This window comes from Cyanistes caeruleus, chromosome 15 (assembly GCF_971803275.1).
Source record: "Cyanistes caeruleus chromosome 15, bCyaCae1.hap1.1, whole genome shotgun sequence".
Classification (NCBI taxonomy): domain Eukaryota; kingdom Metazoa; phylum Chordata; class Aves; order Passeriformes; family Paridae; genus Cyanistes; species Cyanistes caeruleus.
The window spans coordinates 12,392,996-12,413,456 of record NC_141715.1 but is presented as its reverse complement, the minus strand read 5'-3'; positions in this window follow the sequence as shown (position 1 = coordinate 12,413,456).

The window sequence follows — 20,461 nt, the reverse complement described above, 5'->3', positions numbered from 1 at the left end:
TTGCCTGCCGCAGCACAGGACAACGGGATCTGCCTAGGAGCAACAGAGGTTTTGTTTATTAATTGCATAGCTAACCCAAACAAAAGGAAGAAAAAACAGTTTTCCATTTATATTTCCCCAGCAGTATTTTGTAAATTTTAAACATGCATAGGGGTTTGGAGTACAGCAGTGATGGGAAAGGCATTTCTCATGTGAGGGCTGTGGTTCCTTCCCTGGGAATTGTACAATGCTCTTCATTCATGGGCATGATCCTGCAAATGTGGCCATGAAAAACTCCCTGTGGCTCCAGTGGGAGCTGTGCTTGAGAAGTTTTGAAGCTTTTAACAATATTAGACTGTAGCAGTCCCCTGAGGAATCTGTGAACACGCCCCAGTGTGGAGCACAGATTTACAAGGCGTGTCACAGGCTCGGTTATCCACAGAGAGCAGAGATGTGAGAATGAGCCGAACACACAAACGCTGCCCCACGCTCAACCCCCAGAGTCCTGCAGTGCAAGCTCTGCCTCCAGGGACTGGGGTCAGTATGTGCTTTGACAGACATAACAAACAGGGACATCAAATCCAGGGTGCTGCTAAGTGCCACTGCTTTTAAAATAAGCAACTGAAGCACAATCCTAATATTTAAGTAGGGTAAAATTCTACAATAATATGTAGTTATTCTATATATCCAAATTCTACATGTCCAAACTATGGCATAAGTATAAGCACACTTACACTGATGTGGACTGAGACCAGTTCCAAACTTCAGAGTGATTACATAGATCTTCCACAAAATATTATCTCAATTTTCAATTTGGATTTCTTGTTTCAGACACCAAAGATTAAATTGCTTTAATGCAAGGTCGACAATGCTGCACAATTTTGCTCTCTGTTGTCAAGCACAGCAGAAAAGGACAGTGTCATGTGGAAAACAGGATGATGAAATGACATTATTTTTATTTATTAATAATACATTATAGCCATATCTGTTATGCAATTAAAGATTGTATTTACATGAAAGTACAGAACAGATGAACTTAATTTGCATGAGTGAGTTCTATTACGACATTTTATAACTTATACTGTGTGATTTTGTAAACCAAATTATTTTCTTTAAATTTTATTTATGTGCATATGAACAGTAATATAGCCAAATACACTCCATATATGAGGAAAAAAAAAACCAGTAAAATTTGCAAAGTATTAAAGAATATTTTGCCTTTTAATTATGAAATACTTCTTAAATTTACTATACTAGAAATCAAATTTGGAATACTAGAAAATGGGTTTTGTTTTTATTAATAGTTCTATCCTTAAAAGTATTATTTGTAATTGTGGGGTGTTTTTCTCTCCTTGAGCTACAAAGCAATCAGGTTCATAAAATGATGACAATCAATAGAAAAAATGTCTTATGTTAAAATTCAAGTCTTCTCCCCCATTTTGCTCCAGAACTCTCTAAAATTTGTGGAAAATATGAAGGCAACTTTGGTCTTTTCAGTGCAAGTTTTGCAGCAAGCACAGCCCATGTGCTGCAGCTCAGCCTGAGCAGACGCTGCCCTGACCATCACCCCCAGCCCTCCATGCACCCCCAGAGATGATGGATCCTCACAGTGCTGTCCAGAATCAGTCATGTGCTTACTGATGATCACATCTGTAAGCAGAGGACACTCCTAAATGTGGGTTTTTTTCCTTCCCATCTTTGCAAAAGAGCTTTTTACTAGGAGCCATTTGGCAAGAAATCCACAAGGTCATCTGTAATAGAAAAATAATGGACTAATTTGAAAGCTGAAGCCCAAACATTTACTTGTAAAAAGTATGGCCAATTGTCAACTTTGTAGCTTTGAGATAAGGTATCTATTTTGATAGATTAGAGTCTCCACATTATACCTTAGCATTGTAAAGTGGAAAAAGAGGCCTTTCTGTGGGGAAGATCACACAGGGAACTGGCAGCCCTTGCTCAGGGCAGTATTTTTGACAACTACATTCTTCATTGAAGGAATCTGATAGAATTTATAAACTACTGTTTAATTTCTAAAATAGATGCCCATTTCAATGGAATCATTATCTAATAGTAGAATAGCCTACACTGCTGTGGCATGTTTCTATGCTGGAAATCATAAAGGAATTACTGTTTTTCAAGGACACAGTGACAACAACCTTGAAAAATCCCATATATTTCAAACTGATACAGGTTTTGGCTCTTGAGTACTGATCAGATTGATTGTCCATGCAGTCCAACTTGTAGCATCCTTGTAACTTTTTAGCTACCATAGAGCAACCATATGAGTCAAGACACAATTCAGACTTTGCTATTGTCTGAATGACTTCTATTTGTTAATAATCTACAGGCTGGCTCATGGCATTAGTACTTCATTACACTTAGCTGTTAATAATAATTGCATCAGCACTGCAGTGGCCTGAGAGGATCAGTTAGAGGAAAGGTGTTTCCCTGCTGGAAGGCTCCTGAAGGAAATCATTCCTTTCTCAGGCACACAGACCCCTTTGCTGCTTTCCACAGCCTGTTCCAGGTATGTCTGTGCTCCTCCTGCTACTCAGTTTAGACATCAAACATATTGTATTATCTCCTTTTTCAACATGAAAAAGCCACCTCAAAGGTCCAGATTCAGCTGTCATTTGATAACACATAATTACACAGCACTTGAGCTAAAATTTGTGAAGTTATTTCTGATCAAATACACAAGAGGTACAAGGGTAAGGTTTATGGGCCTTTTCTTGCCCATAAAAAAGCTTACTGAGAAAGTCCAGAATTTAATTCATGCAATGTCACATGGCCTAATTTTCTGATGCTACTTAAGTGAAAACTGAAGACCAGACTGAAAACCAGACAGAAGTACATATTACAAATTTAGTTGAGAGAAGAACTTTAAATAATACACTTATTTTACAGTAAGTGTTTTGTTGCTGGAGGACATCCCTTATTATAGCTAAAATGTCCTTTGTTGTACACAAATAAACTCCATCTAAACATATCATTAATACTGACACAGCTTAAGTCTTCTAAAATTTTCTTCCAACATACTGTACATTTCCATCTAGAACATGGCATGAAGAAAAATGAAAGCTCTGTGCAGTATAATAAACATTTCCATAGAAGTCTATGTAGTATTTCTGCTTTACATCATGTTTCATTTATCAACCTGAATTAGGCTTTTGAAAGAAGAAAATGCAGCTTTGCAGTTCAGTACCTTATCTGGTTTTTTTTGCAATAAGAAAATTGCTTAATGTCATTTCAAGTTCATCCTGTTCCATGCACACATGTACACAGAGCTATGGGTAATTCACTTACACAGTTCAACATCTCCTTTGTCACAGATGGTAAATGTGCAGATTTTTCCCTCAAGGAAAGAAACTCTTTTATGAAATAATTGTATATTCTCCTCATATTTTTTTTTTTTCTGTCATTGATGCTCTTGTATTGTTATTATACTCTGCCAGGCTGGTAATTAGCATTCAGTCTCCATCTGACACAAGCACAGCTCTCAATCCTCCTTAAAAATCCCTTAGGACACACATGGTAAGTAAAATAATGTGAGCCAGTAAGAGGGGGAAAAAGTACTAAAATAATAATAATAATAATAATAATAATAATAATAATAATAATAGTATAACAAATAAAAAACATGGGACTGCATAATCACAGGCTGCTTTTATCATGCAGTCAATCCATGGTTCTTCTTCAGTGAACTGCATGGAGTTAATCCTGCTGTGTGGAATAAGCTTTCAGAATGCTACAACTGTCTTCCTGCAGCTGTCCTTTGCTTTTCCTACACAAAGACTTAAATACTCTTCCAGTTTCTTCCAAACTTCTAATGCACACAGTGTATCTTTTACTCACAGTGATTTCCCCTCCTCCATTTTCAGGTCTCTTGAGGGAATAATCATTTCCTCTTCTCAGACAAACCATTTTTTGACAGTGTCACATGTGATACTTGAGGTATCCTATTGTTCTGAATGACTCTAACGGGATTATATCATTCTTGGTAAAATGATAATGTGACTTTAGAGCTTTGTGCACCTACCAGAATTCTTCCAGTTTCAGCAACAATGCTGTCACTAGAAATAAGAAGAAACAGGACTTTATTTGTAGCTCCTGCAATATTCTCATTTTCAGTGATTTCTCCTTGAAGCGGCTGGTGTGATCACAGAGTAGGCCAACTCCAGGAATTTTGTAAGACTAGTAGCACCACACAGTAAATTTTTGGTTGAAGTTGTACCCTCCCACACGCTGGGGCTTTCACACAAGGCAGGCAGGATGTGCTGAGGACGCTGGCGTGGCCCCCACGCTGTGCCAGCAGCCCATCTGATCCGAGATGGTGAGTCAGTTTTCTGCCTTTGCACTCACACAGCAACAGGAGAGACACAGCAGTGACTCTCACTCCTCCAGGTATCCTAAAGTTACCATGGAAATGACAACAAAAAGAGGCTGACACCTCAATAATCAGTATGATTACCAGGCCAGACTTCAGAAGTCCAATGGCTGTCGGCAGTCATGTAACAAGGTACAGGATAGTCAGGGATGTCAAAGATCTGTAATTTGAGAAAACCCTGAATTTCTCTGAATATGAGATATCTTAATTTTGTGATGCCAAAATATGGTCTGTCATACAAAAGCTACTGAGTTGATAACAGAGCTTTGTGCCTTTAAAATAAGAATACCGACTTTACGCTAATATTAATTAATGGTCTGGTCTGGCACAAATATGTCTTGGCATCAGTCTTAAAGCCTAAAATAACTCTTGCAGTTGACATGTGTGTATGAGAGACACCTGTCAGATGACTGCCATCAAGGTGTTGAATAAGAAGTCCCTGGAGGTCTCCATTTGCTCATTAGATCTCCTGTCTTACAGCGATGTAACACTACAAGTGTGAGCACACAGGGGTTGCTTTATTTCACTGCACAGACACTTCCCAGGCCTCCAGCTATGTATTTGTCCAAAAGTGGGAGAAAAATCTCTTGATAGACACCACTGCTAACCAAATGTAATTTCTGAATGTAAAATGCAGTCTTAGAATAATTCAAGTATTTAAAAAACTACTGGGTGAGAAGAAATACCTCATTCAGAGCAAACTCCATGAAAATGAAATCAGTGTGGGGATGACTGCAGCAACTAAACTGGAGCACACCCAGCCTAAGCTGCACTATTTTCAGTGTTTAAAGAAGCCCTGCCTATTTTCTCTTTTTAAGTCATTGGGTGTTTTGTGAAACACCAGACCTGTAACACTCAAATATCTAACACAACCAGCATCTGACACAAGCAGCGTCACACTGAGAAAACAAATGATGCAGTCAGCTGAAAATACTTCCCTAGACACATAGGAAAAAAAAAATAAAAAAGCTGGAAGAATGATATTCAACCCCTTCTCCTTCTGCATGTCACAGACCTAGAAGCTTTTAGGATTATTTTGATAATTCAGAGTGCTCTCTCCTCTCTTACTAATAACTTTATCTTTTGTTAGGTGAACCAAAGAGGAAGATTAGGGATTGTGTTAGTCTGGGATTTATTGTTACAGTGAATTTAAACACATGAAAACCATCTGCTGCAGCATCCAAGAAGGAACTATTGCATACCTTAGTTGAGGAAAAAACCAAAACATTAGAAGCTGATTTTCTGCTTTTTGTAAAAGAAAAGCTTTGCCTCTTCCTGATCTCTAACTTCAGCCTCTATGCAATATTTATTTATTACCAAGCTAATAAGTCAATTTTCAGAACATATTTCTGCAGTATCTGCTCACATGTTTATACTTTTCATGTATAAGAATTCCCTTTTCCTAGGATCTCAAAAGTTCAGCTTTCCAAAAGGGTGACCTGGAGGAAGGAATGAGAGGAACAAATGCCCAGACTTGATATTGCTGCTCAGCCCTTTGGGCCATGTGGCTCTCAGGTTGTCTCTGTGTAATTTTAGGTGGCAATATCACATCAGTGGATGTCTCAACGACATTTCATCTCAGGGACTCCCCCACAATTCCCATCATGGACAGGAACCATCTCTCACAGGTGTATATTGCATAGAGAGGGATAAATTTATCTGTGTAAATATAAGAAATTCATCTTCTACTGTCTAAGTTTCTGCATCTGCATAAGGAGATGTTACATTGTGCTGGGGAACTGGCTTGGCATTAGAGCAAAATTCCTTTCTGGAAATGACACTGGCTTCCTGGCATTCCCCTAACAACTCCCAACAACTTTGGGGCTAATCCCACACAGCCTCGGGAGAGACAAGGGAAGTAAATAATAATGATGCTGTCCCCCTGCAAAGGCACAGAATTTTATAGGAAAAACCTCCTGTGATGTTCTTTTTTTTAACTCTTTTGTGGTTCCTTGGAAGAGTAGAAGGTTAGGCTGTGAAAGAGCCACAGTCTCAGTCAACCAAAATGCTTAGCTCTTTGTTATTTTAAATCCTATTTTTTCTTTTTGAAATTCTTTCAGAAAATCTTTAAATTATATATCTAACTTCTACCTTTCTTTCTATCTTTAAATATCTGCAAATGAATGGATAGAAACTTCTGGCTATTAAAAGTAAGAATCCATGTCACATATTTCCCATATTTGATTACACTTCTTTCGTCATTGTGAAATTTGCATAATTTTTCTCTGGACTGTGCACTGTGTAAAATTGCCTACAAGAGAGCAATCTTCTTTCATGAAATAGCATTTTTTTCTGATGCCTTCAAGGCAAAAAATGTAGACAGCCCAGTTTTCAAAGTCATAGAGAAAAATATCTTTGATTTATGAAGGGAATAAACACAACTTTGCTAACCAACCCCTTCTAATGGCAACATGTTGAAATTAATAAAACAAGCATGTCCCATACTGGGGGAAAATGCTGACCACGCCAGAATAAGTGGGCCCATATATTGTCCAAGCATGTAAATAGATTAAGTGACAGCATAATTAATCCTCAGTACATAATCAATGAGGAACAGTAAGGCCTTGTGAAAAATTGAAGACATTGGAATGAGACTGAATTTTCTCTGAGCTAAAATGTGGAGTCACTAGTCAATGAATCCTGCCTCAGGAGACTGTAACAAATACAGAGAACCAGCTCAAGGACAGCCAGAGCTGTAAATTGAGAACTATAAAAAAATAATAATCTAACAATTGTGCCAACATGTTTATAATTTATAGGTCAGCGTTACAGGTGAGAAATAGGGGTTAGCAGTCTGTTATAATCTGAACTTGAGTCAGTAAAGCACTGCAGAACCCCTAAATCACCACTTCTTTCATTTCACATAGTTTAAAAACATATAATAAACCATCAGACAAAGCCACTTTCTTTCAGGGTTTGAAGCTGGAGCTGTGGATACCAATCTGTTCAAAGTTAGAGTGCTACTAGGGAGTCCAGCAAAGGGAAGCTCTTAATTTTCCTTATACTCTTTTATTTTTCACACTGGGCACTTGCCATAAAAGTACAAAAAGCACAGGGGTCTTTTTGTTATAATCGAGGCAGGCAAGAAAATAAGAGTTCCGTTTCACATTAAATTTTGGTGTTCTCAAATTTAATTCCATTTTGATAATCTAATTCAAGGTACTGAAAAAAATTGTTTGAGCATGCATTTAAATGGAGTGAAATTGGAACCTTTAATCCCACACAGTGCTGAGTAACTGAGTTTCAAATTCCCTTCTCCCAGTGGGTGTTGAGGTCAGTGCTCACCTGGCAGGACTCTGTTCTCTGAAAATAGGGGAGGCTGCCTTGTCGTGCTCTGCAGGGACTGAGCAGCTTTTCCAAAAGGGTTTATATATAAAGGTTTTGGGCTGTTTCTTGGACATGACTCCCCCTTAGAGAAAAGTGAATTAAATGGAGCAACTCTGCATGCATTTGCTAATAACTGGATAGACAGTAGAATAGCACTTTTACATTTTTTTCAGCCATTCATCTTTCAAAGTTCCCCATGCTTCCCATGAACAGACCAGTCATTATTGCAAATAAATCCTCTTACAGCCTGTACAATGTATAGGAAGGCACTGAAGCATAGTAGGTAAAGATGGTTCTATATTCACTCAAACTTTCCCTGAACGATAAAGTATTGCAATAAATACTTATAATACGTATAAGCAACCTTCAAGACACTGTCCATTTGTCTGACATAATCACCATTTGAGCTGTAACTCATCTTCCCTTACTACTGATCTACTGCATTCCTCTGCCATTGTGATGTGAATTTAACCTGAACTTTGAAATACCAATTGGCACTCAGTATTCTTCCCCCATGAAAAGCTTCTGGAAAATTTTCATGATGGAATTACTTTTCCGCATGCTCTATCTTTCACTTCAATTCCAGCAATTTTTCATGTGCATTTTTCATTGTTAAATGCTCCCATGTGGGATAGTTGTAGCACTAATGGCAACTAAAAGTTACTACTATTAAAAAAAATCTGAAAACTAAAGTAGCTCAGTAACACAATAAAACTGGTAGTTAGTGGGAGTGCAGCCAACCTTTTATACTGATTGAGTCCAGTGGCCTTTCTACATTCAGAGCCCTTTCTTTGAAATACATCTAATGAACACACTGACAGTGGTGTGACATTCAGAAAACCTACCAGGTGAGCTCCCCAGCTGTATCTTGGTTGGGGCTTGACAGTGCTTTTACTTGCTGGGGTATTAAATGAATAAGTAAGCAAAATTGAAATATTAGGCTTCTTGTCACACTGTTCCATAAAAATGTTTCTCTTAGGCTCTGCAACATTGCAGTCAATAAATCTCAGGATAATGTTAAACAATTATTCTGGTCTGTCACAGGTTCCTGGATATCACAAGAAACTGAGTTGAGTGAGGTTCATGTCTGCAGACAAGGCTCAAGACTGGTTTACCCAAACATCTCTGGTACTTGCCCCTAGTACCAAAGGGCTTTTATTACCTTGGAATACTCAGTATTGTAAGAAAGTTATAACTGTTTGATGCATAAATTCAGACCTTCTCAAGACAAAGGTTAACTCTCCATAGCTTCAGCCTAGGAAAAAGAAGGTTCAAAATGAGAGCTATAGGATAACAGGAGAGTTGACATCTGCTAAATAGATATAGTGCTTCCCTTCTCCCAGAGGAAATAAATTAAGAGAAAACCAACCAACCAACCAAAAAAACCCCAACCAAACTAACAAAAACAAGCCACAGATGTCGCATTCTGAGGGAATTTTTTAGACTTAGAATTCAGGCTAAGACTTAGAGTTACCCTTAGAGTTTACCAGCAATCCAGCATCCTTGGAGAATGTTCACATACTGCAGGTGAGAACCTGTGAGCCAGAAAAAATGTACTCTCAGCCCACCTGGCCTCTGGGCTCATCTTACTGGCAGCATCCTGTAATGGAATGAAACTGTGCTGCTGGAGAGTGTGTGCTTGTGGGGTTTACATTTTGCTGTCACCCGGGTTTAAGGCAGCTAACCCAGGAGCAGAGGAGCGCAGAGGTCAGCACCTGCTGCAAAGCCCACGCTGAAGCACCTGCTGTTCTGAGATTCCTGCCAGCAAGGCTGCACAAAGCCTTGGCAAGTGCAGCTGGGGAAGTGTAAAAAGCCTTACAAGTACTTCAGGAAAGAAAGTAGAAGCTGAGTACAAATGTCTAAGAAAGACACTTCTCTGAGCAGCCTGCTTTTATCTCAAGGGAATTTAGCATTTCTGTAGACCACAGCTACTGCAGGGTCATCTCAGGAGGAAAGGTCCAAGCCCTCTCAACTCTCCCTGTCAGAAGCAACACTTCCAAATTTCCCAGGAAACCAGTGAGTACAGAATGTAAGGCCAAGTGTCGCATGAACTCCATGATACATTTCAGGTAACCTCGTATATTATCCTGGCATATTATCCACAAGCTCCACATCTGAAGGGATTCACTGTACACCAGCTAGTGGAGGCAAACCTGTGTCTGACCAATGCACAGAGGAAAAAAAAAAAACATGTACATAATTTTAAGTATGGATATATAATGGACATAGTATTTCAGAAAAAAGCTGCATGAATTATATGGTGATGTGGGGCTTTTTTGCTTTCCTTTGTGAAAAAAATGCATGCGAAGTATATATTTCATTTGGCATAATATTAAGCATATGTCTCTATTTATTTAGCTATTACAATCTTTATTTGTGAAGCTGGCACTCTTTCACATGTTCTCAGTGTAGGCAAGTGCAAATATGAATGTCATTCAGAAGCTGATGTTTTAAAATGTTGCCTACAAAGGAACTGGGCTTTAAGTCTGTCAGAACTGGGAATGAGGTGATGCTGCACGGAGTTCCACAATCATAACCTTGAAACCTTTCAGAATTCAAATTCAGGCCCCCTACATGCCTCTCTTATGGACAGCTCAGCTTCTCAGAAGGCTTCAGGCTTTTAATAGGAAGCTCTTTGCCTGTGTGCTGGAGCCAAAGCCACAGCTGTCATTTAGCAGTGTAAATCCAGACAGGGCTGCATCCAGGACAGGTTACATCACCCACAGAATCTGCTGTATCTTCAGTAGATTGGTTTGTTTTCTCCAGGAGAAAAACAGCTATTTGACCTCTATGCATATTTCTGTATTTCCATTTGCCAATATTTCCATCCTTTGTCTGAAGAAGGGAGTGCTGAACACCTTCTGCAGAAAAGCTTCCTCCAGGTCAGCCCTGGCCAACTAAGAATGGAAAGCTACGATGTGGCAAACAGGAAACACATTTTCAAACTTGTCTCACTTTAGTTCAATAATCTTCTTAGCAAATGAACTAAATTTGTGTGTGGGTTTTTGGTTTTGTTTTTTTTTTTTCCCTAATCTCATTATTGGTTCATGAAAACAGGAAATTGCCTCCATTCCAACAGATAAATCTGCTTGCACAGAGCATGATGCTTCTCTGTGGTTGCTTCTGTAGTTATTAGCATGAGATGTCTTTTGCCAGCAGATTTTCCCAGAATTCGTGGCCTTCAGACAGAATCACCATTTGCACATCCTCAGAGGCTGGAATGAGCCAGCAGGATCAAACCCCCTCTGCTGTTCCAGTGGGTGGGACAAACACACACCCAGCACCTGTGCTGGGCTCTTGGCCCTGCCACAGCACCACATTGTCTCTGTCCTTGTCCCCAAGGACACCCCCTTTGTCACTCCAGTGAAAAAATTGTGTTGACACTGTCAGGAATAATTTTCCCCATTCCCTCTCTGCTACTGGGAAGTTCCTCAATGAGAAATTCCTCTTTGGAAATTCCAGCAGAAGAGCTGAAATTATACTTGATTACACTGGAACCACATTGATATAGGAAAATATATGTGTGTGTGTGTGTATATATATACATACATACATACATACATACATATATATATATATATATATATATATATGTATAATTTATTTTTTAAAAATTGAAGTTTAAAAAATACTGTTTTCAGTCAATCTAAAATCACTTTGGGGATAATTTTCAGCAAGAAGTTTAAGATTTTTCAAATATTTCATTATAAAAAATTTAAAGATCTAAGTTCCATCCATCGCAATTTTACCATATTCTTTGAAAATCTTCTTTTTTAATGAACCTGAAACTAATTGACAAACTCAGCTTGTACTTGCTCATAATTTAATATTGAATACATTAAAAAAAAATGCTTTTAGCAAGCCAGCTTTCTTTCTATCTAAGGTTGAGAAGAAATCTGTTACCGCCTTTCATGGAATGAACAATGTTTCTTTCCACAAACAATTTTTACTTTCCATACATATCTGAAACCCTTCTGTCCACACAGTACCCACCTGTCAGATGAGCTTTGCTCAAAGATCTTTTTAAAATATAGACGTATATTTCCTGTTAAAAATAATTTCTATAAGTTGAGCATTTCTAAATCAACATTAATTTAGTATAAGAATTGTCATTTTGGTTTATAAAAAAGTCTGGCAGGCTACAATGATTCAGAATACTATTATAGAGGCTTGATCACTGCCTGCATGTCTATTCTCTTCTACCTACTCATGCACTTATCTGACTATATAAACCATCTTTACTTTTTACAGTGAGTCTTATTTCCCTTAAAGCCAGAAGAAAAAAAAATCAGAACCATAGCAATATGAGCAATCAGGAAGATGCCAGCTGCATCTCCTCTGTCCAGACCAAAGCCCTTGTGGCTCACTCTTCTGCACCTCGAGCACCATCTGTCCTTCCTCGACGTGCTGCAATCTGTCCCCAGTTCAAGTGAAACCAGCACTGAGGGATGTCTGACACACATGAGCTTGAGGCTGTGCCTTTCACACCTCCCTGCGAGGCTGGGCCGCCTGTGCCCTCCAGACAGGCTTGGAATGCCACTCTTCCCTGTGGCAGCAGCATTCCCAAAGCCTGCCCACTCTGAAAACACAGGCTGCCCTCTGTCCTGGGCACTGGTGAGCACTGCAGTGCCTGAAGTGGGATGGATGGATGGATGATGGATGGATGGATGGATGGATGGATGGATGGATGGATGGATGGATGGATGGCTGGATGATGGATGGATGGATGATGGATGGATGATGGATGGATGGATGGATGATGGATGGATGATGGATGGATGGATGGATGGATGGATGGATGGATGGATGGATGGATGATGGATGATGGATGGATGATGGATGGATGATGGATGGATGGATGGATGATGGATGGATGATGGATGGATGGATGGATGGATGGATGGATGGATGGATGATGGATGGATGGATGATGGATGGATGGATGGATGGATGATGGATGGATGGATGGATGATGGATGGATGGATGGATGATGGATGGATGGATGGATGGATGGATGGATGATGGATGGATGGATGGATGATGGATGGATGGATGGATGGATGGATGATGGATGGATGGATGGATGATGGATGGATGATGGATGGATGGATGGATGGATGGATGGATGGATGGATGATGGATGGATGGATGATGGATGGATGGATGGATGGATGGATGATGGATGGATGGATGGATGATGGATGGATGGATGGATGGATGGATGGATGATGGATGGATGGATGGATGATGGATGGATGGATGGATGGATGGATGATGGATGAATGATGGATGGATGGATGGATGGATGATGGATGGATGATGGATGGATGGATGGATGGATGGATGGATGGATGGATGGATGATGGATGGATGGATGATGGATGGATGGATGATGGATGGATGATGGATGGATGGATGGATGGATGGATGGATGGATGTGGATGGATGGATGGATGGATGGATGATGGATGGATGGATGGATGATGAATGGATGGATGGATGGATGGATGGATGGATGGATGGATGGATGGACATCAGCTCCAATCATATGTGGTGTATGTAGGGACCAGCTGTGGTTTCTCCAGCTTCAAAGTATGGTGTCCATAAATATCAAGGAGCTTTGTGGACTGAGAAGTTCTTAATTTTTAAAATGACACACAGACACAGGTGTGAATACTCGGTAGCATACAGGGGGAGCAGAGGGAGGACATCAGTGACTATACACCTGTACATCTACTCACTTCACAGTGTCCTTTCTGTATAGACAGTTTTCTTGCAGTGGAAAAGAAAGAAATGTCAATTACACAAACTTCTGATCCCTCTTTAGTTGGTTGAACACTTGCAAGAATAAAAACAAACAGAATGGATGGCGTGGAAACTTCTAAAGCAGACGTTCCTTCTGATGGGGAACAGCTAATTGCCAACACAGAATGTGTGTGAAATATTGATTCAATTTGAGCAGATAGGGAAGCAAGTCCCAACATACTATCATCTGTTCTTAAATATAAATAAAAAAACAATACATTTACTCTAAGGTCACTGTGGGAACAGAGGATCCAAAGCATACACAGCTTGTGATTTATATTCAGAACCCACTAGCAGCAAGAAAAGAGAGATTGATACCATCAACTTACAATCAGCTTTTGGATCATGTTGTGCATCTGAGAATGCTGGCAGAGTCCAAGGCTGTTTCTCTGTATTCAGCAGACCAGTCTAACTCAACAATCAAATATGCTTTTCTAACCTTCAGTGCATACAACCACATATAATACTGTTTTATGTAGCCATTGAAATTATATAGGCACTAATCACATTTTTGGGTATCTTGAATACCAGTAAAAAGCACAAAGCCTTTAAAGAGAGAAGATGCACATGACCATGGAAGTTTTTCAGGAATCAGGACAGACCTGTAATCACACATCACATGAAGAAATAATTGAGAGGTTACCTGTGTGTTCAGAACAGCTCTGTGCAGGGAGGGGGAAGGGTGCAAAACTGCTCCAGCCACTGACAAGAGTGAAGAATACTTTCATATAGGGCAGAGATCAAGTTAATTTGATAGGTAGCTCTGGGAGCCCCGTGGATACTCGGAAGGCTTAGCCAACAAGATTTCATCAAGGTTGTTAGTTACTTCTCCATCTGCTTCACAAGGAGCTCTTGGCAAGCTTAACTCTATTTCCAGTTGCTAGAGAGACACTTTCAGACTCAGGATGAAAGTAACATTGGCCTTTTTTTTTCAGTACATAGCATTGTAACTTTATCTTCGTATAATTTTCCCTGCTGAGGTTGAGTTTGGAAGCACAATTCACATGAAGTTTTCTCACAAAAACTCCAAGCAGTTTATAAGACAAATATTTAAAATTAAAAACATAAAAAAGTTCAAAACTAACTGCAAAACATGATTGGTTTTGTGGTGGGTATATTTTTTTCCTTTTAAGTCAAAGGCAAATAATTCCCAATGAATAATTTATCTGACATGTTTCGTTGGGGTTTTTTTTTATAGAATTTCCTCTGGTAGTTAGTTTCAACCTCAGGTACATTCCATTTATAAGAAGACAGCTTTCCTAAAAATTAAGCCACAATCTGAACTTTCTTGGCATATTCAATACTCCAGAGTCAGAGAGTGCACTGTAGAATAGAAATGAAGGCATGCACATCTTCAAGATTAAATTTAATATTAAGCTTCTGCAAGTGTACCCTCATAAAACTTTGAAGTGTATTCCTTCCCCTGCTCTCCCCTGAGGAGCTGACTAGCAGAACAGAACCATGCCAATGCTCATGAAAAGGAGAAGCACGAGAAAAGCAAATTAACTCAATGGAGTTCTTTGAACTAAAAAGAAAAACATTTGGCAAAGTCTGGATTTAGGATGTGACACTGCAGATTTACAGAATGGTAAAGAGCAGAAATTCAGCTATTCTCAAGTGTGCTGAGTAGAATGTCTATCTGCATGCTCATCATCCAACAAGCTGAAGCAAAGATAATCTTGCTTGCTCAGCACTTGTTCAGATTTGCAATTTATAGCAGTGGAGTTCAAGTGGCAAGAAGCCTGATGCTGTGTCCCTGGGTCACTGGTCCCTCTCTGCCTTGCAAGGCTCAGGCTGAGACACCCTTGGCCAGCTGTGCTGACCCTCCCAGCTGCCCTCAGCTGCAGGGCCAGGCAGCCCAGCCCCACTGCAGACATGGGGACAGAGGTACAAAGTGCTGCATCATTTAAACTGGCTACAAATGAAAAACCTGAGAAAGAGTGTGCTGGTCCCAGCTCCCCCAAATGCTGCTTCTGCCTGTTCTTTGTTACTTCTGTGGGGCACGACTCAGCATCTTCCAGACTCAGCAGTGCACACACTCCCTGTTTTGGCCCTGTTCATATGCAATGCAGCCTTTCAGTGCAGCTCCATTCCAAACATCAATCACACAGCTTAGAAACACAGAACCACCAAATCATTAAGGCTGGAAAAGACCTCCAAGATCATTTAGTCCAACCTCTGACCAAACACCATCACATCAACTATACCAAAGCCCCAGCTGCCATGTCCACCTTGCTTCCCTGGGCTGTGAAACCTTCATTACAAGCACAAACCAAACTTGATGAAGTGATACCTAAATTTGCCTCAGGTTCACTCTGTGTGCAATGGCAGTCATAGATAACAGAAGCAGAGACAAAGAGTAATTAAAAATCATATTGATTTTACTCAGTATCACGGTGATGATATGAGTAATGTTACCTTTCTTATAATGGAATGAAAATAAGTGGCTGTGTGTATAAGATACTTTCATTTTCTGAAAGATATCACCAGAAATTAAAAAAAAAATAAAGGATTTCAAATCAGTCTGGGGAAATAGTTGTTTTTGAGGGACTTTGACTGATACATTTAAAAATAATTTAGCCCCATAAATCCACAGACATAATTCTTTGCTCAGCCACAGGAAAGAGCTGGGATGTCTCAATGCACTCGAGTCAGGGATATGCACAAATACTCATCCTGCTTTCAAGTTGTGATATAATGGGAAAAACGTTTATGGGAATTCCTCCCTCCCTCTCTCCTTGTTCCCTTAAGTGCAGGTGGCTGTTCCTGCCTAGTCCTGCTCATGCTGCCTGTCCTGAGCTCTGTGCTCAGCCGGCCAATGCAGCCCACAAAGCCATCACCAACTCTGCAAAATTCCTCAGGATATTGCTGGAGGATAGAACTGTATCTGGTGGCTCTTTAGTTGCTGCAGCATTCTTCCAGTCTGGCAGAGGCATGACAAATTTGCAAGTCAACATGTTTTAAGATGGATTATCCTTTTCAGAAAATGTCTGCAGGGATGTTTTGGGGAAAAAAATCCTTTAAAAATCTTGTTCTTGCTTTTCTCTTCACACTAAACATGAGAAGAAATATTCAGAGAGGATTTCTGCATTTGTAGCTAATGGGGGAAGGTTTAAATGGTTATATATAAATGGTTATATCCCATTTATAAGAAGGATTAAATAGCCTTTTAATTTGTTTTGCTATTCCACATAAATATATATGTACACGCATGTGTATACACACACATTCCAAATATTATGGAGAGAAACCTGCAATATCTATCTTTCCACCTTTAGAATGATAATGTGAGGAGAATTTTTCAGAGTTCTGCATCATTGCAAACCCCACATATTTCATAAAGATGATTAACCACTGAAGAAAGCTCCAAGCAATTTAAGAGATACAAGCGAAAATTTAATGCCTTGGAGGCATATCAGATGTTGGAGGATAGCTTAACTACTGAATTATCCACTAACCTTCTCTTCCAGCTCTGCCTTGGGGATACTACAAAAAATGTTTCAAGAGTGAGATAGAAGGCACTGAAGGAAAAGCCATGTTAAAAACTTTTAAGGAGTGGCCTAGATCTTGACCTTATCTAAATTAGCTTGGACTTGCATAAAATGGGAAAAGGTTGATGTGGGGGAAAAAGAAGATGATAATGATCAAGTGTCTTGACTTGCAGACAGGCAATAAATCACTTCTATTGAACATGCCGTGAATGACAACAGAGAGCCTTAGACCTGAGAATGAGTCACTGGAAACATTGTGTCTTCTCAGTCAGCTGAAAGGGAAAAAAATGGCTCTTTGTATAGGCATTGTCTTCCTAATTTGCAGACAGGTAAATAAACATCTTTCTCAGCTTTCATTTACAACAGAAAATACAAGCCCCAAACCTTCTGGATAGACACACAGTCAGTAAACCTCTCCAGTCACAAATTTTTCATTCACTATTTCCTTGAGGGAACACATTACACTGCCCAGAGCTGACCTGTAGGATTTAGAAAAAAACCCTCTATCGACATCTATTGATTTCCCTGCAAACTCAGATAAGCTGGGGGCCAGTGTGAAGAGAGGAGTCAGCCCTTCTCCTGTCCCCTGTGTGTGACAGGAGCTGTCCCACCCCTCGCAGGGACAGCAGGTTCTGCCTGCCCTTGCTAAGGGCAGAGACCTGGGCACTGGGGTGTCCTGCAGCTGGGGACAGGTGCTGATGGCAGAAGGGGCACAGGAAGAGTGGGCAGTGCCCTGCAGGGGCTGCAGAGTGACACTCAGGATGCTTATTGTGATGCCAGTTTGGATTTTACCTTTTATTCTTTTATATGCCCTCCTTATTCTCCGCACATGTGTTGGTACCTCTGTAGCCTGTTGTATTAGTGACTAGATTTCCCAGTGTTCCATGGCATTTCCCCAGGCAGAAAGACAAAACAAATTCCAGAGCTCCAAGCCCCTGGATGTACAAGGCTCTGTGCTATCTTGGTTCTTCCTGGGAATCAAGGCCAACAACTCTTTGAGATACATATTCATGGACAAAGTACAACTAGTACCAAAAGGGGGGGCTCCAGAATAGGGGCTTGACCTGGGGGGCAATTGCATCACCACTTGTCCTCCTAATTGGTGCTTTTTATCAATTGTGCTAATTTCCTAAAATCTATCAAAATGTATTCACTCCTGGAGGGGTGGGCTTTTGTGGACATCTTTCCATAACTGCTCCTGAAGACCTTCCAATAAAGATCTGTTCTTACCTCCTTACCAAAATTATCTCGAGTTTCATTTCCAGGCTACGAAAAAGGCAACCCTTGCCATCAGCCATACCCATGTCCATCACACAACAAATACAGCTCTTAAGCTAAGGGGACCTTTGCTCTTAAAGTTCTTCTTCCTGTTATTTTCTTAACAAAGGAAAAGCCTTAGTTAAAAAGAGGACAGTGCAATCATTTCAGTGACCTTGTTCATACAAAGCAGTATTTTAAATACAAGTTTTAAGTCTAACTACAAACTTTACAGAAGCAATCTCATTCTGTTGCCCTCTCCAGTTTTTCCTACTTTCTTGCTGCAACAAGAGAGGAGTCAATAGCCTGAATAAGACCACTCTGCTCTTGCAAACTTTAAAAGCACCAAACAAACAAAAAATATTTCAAGTAAAGCCCAACTCAATGCACACAGCTTCAACAGAACAGTGTATGTATTCTGAAGGCTCTTAGAATTTGTATCATATGCTTTACAAATGTTAATTGCTTAGTTCTTACACTTCATGGGATGCAAAGGCCTAAAGGACTCATATTTTAGTTTTTTGAGAAGAATGGGGAACATAAAGGCTTACCTCTTACAAAAATAAGGACAAAAAGACCAATGCTACTCATTCTACTAAATCAATTACAACAGTTTCCACATGGGTGTACAATACATTTGTGAGCTTCTAAAGGAAAGATGGTCACCTCTTAGATGGGAGTATTCAGAAATACATATCTACCTCTTTCTGATAGTTCAGGCTATCAGTGTTTATTTATTTATAAATATATATATATATATATAAATATATATATATATAAATATATATATATATATACATTTATATAAACTGTAAATATTATATATATTTTTATTTATTATATCAGTGTTTATTCACATATGTACTCTTAAAGTTTTCTGCACCTTCTTTTTTTACTGGTCATGTTTTCTTTTTTAGGCTTTCAAATTGAGTTGTACTTGTAAAAATCTCTCAATGCATCTCAGAGTCATGTAATTATCTAAATAAAACTTCTGCCTTACAGGTGGCATAATCAGATTTTCTGAGGAGTTCAGGCCTTTTTCTTCTCCTCAGCACATTGAGTAGGTTTGAACCTTTGCCTCACCTCATTAATTAGTTTGGCTCTCCAGACACTCTAAAAACTCCATGCTCGTCCCAGGCAGCCAGGCTCCAAGAAAACAAAGGACAAGTTCAAGCCCTTCTCTCAGGTTCTTTCTTAAATGTCTGTCAATCTTCTGAGGTGAATCTTGGAGTCTTCAGGGACTTCATACCTACCCTTTTCTGTCAATGTTCTAAATATCTCATCTGTCTTTCAACTATTTCCTTTTCATTTAACGTTCTGTTCCCCTTTTACTCCTGCCTATACTCTAATATCTTTATATTAAATTCTCTAACTTATTCTTCACATAATCTCCAGTACTCCCTCCTGCTCTTGGATTCTCTTGGCCCCTCAGCTTCCAGGGCAGATTCTCACAGGTCTATGGCCAATGTTCCCAGCCCAAGGTTTTCCAGCCTCATTTCACTATGAGTATCCAGCAGCCAGCTGCCCTCACTTCAAGTGCTTCCTCCACTCCTCTTCACTGTCTGCAAAGAGATTCACATCTCTTGTCTCCCTCTCTTTGTGCATCTAACACTGGCTGGGCTCTGGGCTACTGCAGGGACGAATCTTCTCTCTTCTGCAACATTTTTGAGAGGACAAGCTGTATCTTCTCCCAGCCTTCCCACACACAAACACTGCTGCATGTACCACAAGTGGCCAGGCTCTCCTCATTCTGATTTCCTACACCTTGCCATCCAAACTCTGGAACTCATTTCATCAGCCTCCAATATTCTGTGGGAGCATGAGATATCTCTTAGAAAATGATTGCTCCAGAAAAACTTCAGAAAATTTAACTCAAAGGCAACAAGCTTTGTTTACATTTCCCAGTCTCAGAAATGCTTTCAGGTATTTGCTCGTGGGCTGCTGTCAAGAGTGTCAAAAAAAACTGCTAGATGATTATTAGTGGCATTTTTTTTAATCCATCTTGTGACACTGTACTTTACAAACTGTTCAGACAATTCCACTTTTTTATTCTTCAGGCTTTTAATCTTTTTTTCTGGTTCTCAGGGAAGAATTCCAAGTTGAGAAGAAACTGCACATAGAGGGCAGGTCCAACTGCAATTACTCACACAGTGGCTGAACATTCTAATCAAATCCTGAATACCTGGGATTTTTCAAGTTTTTAGGTCTTAATTT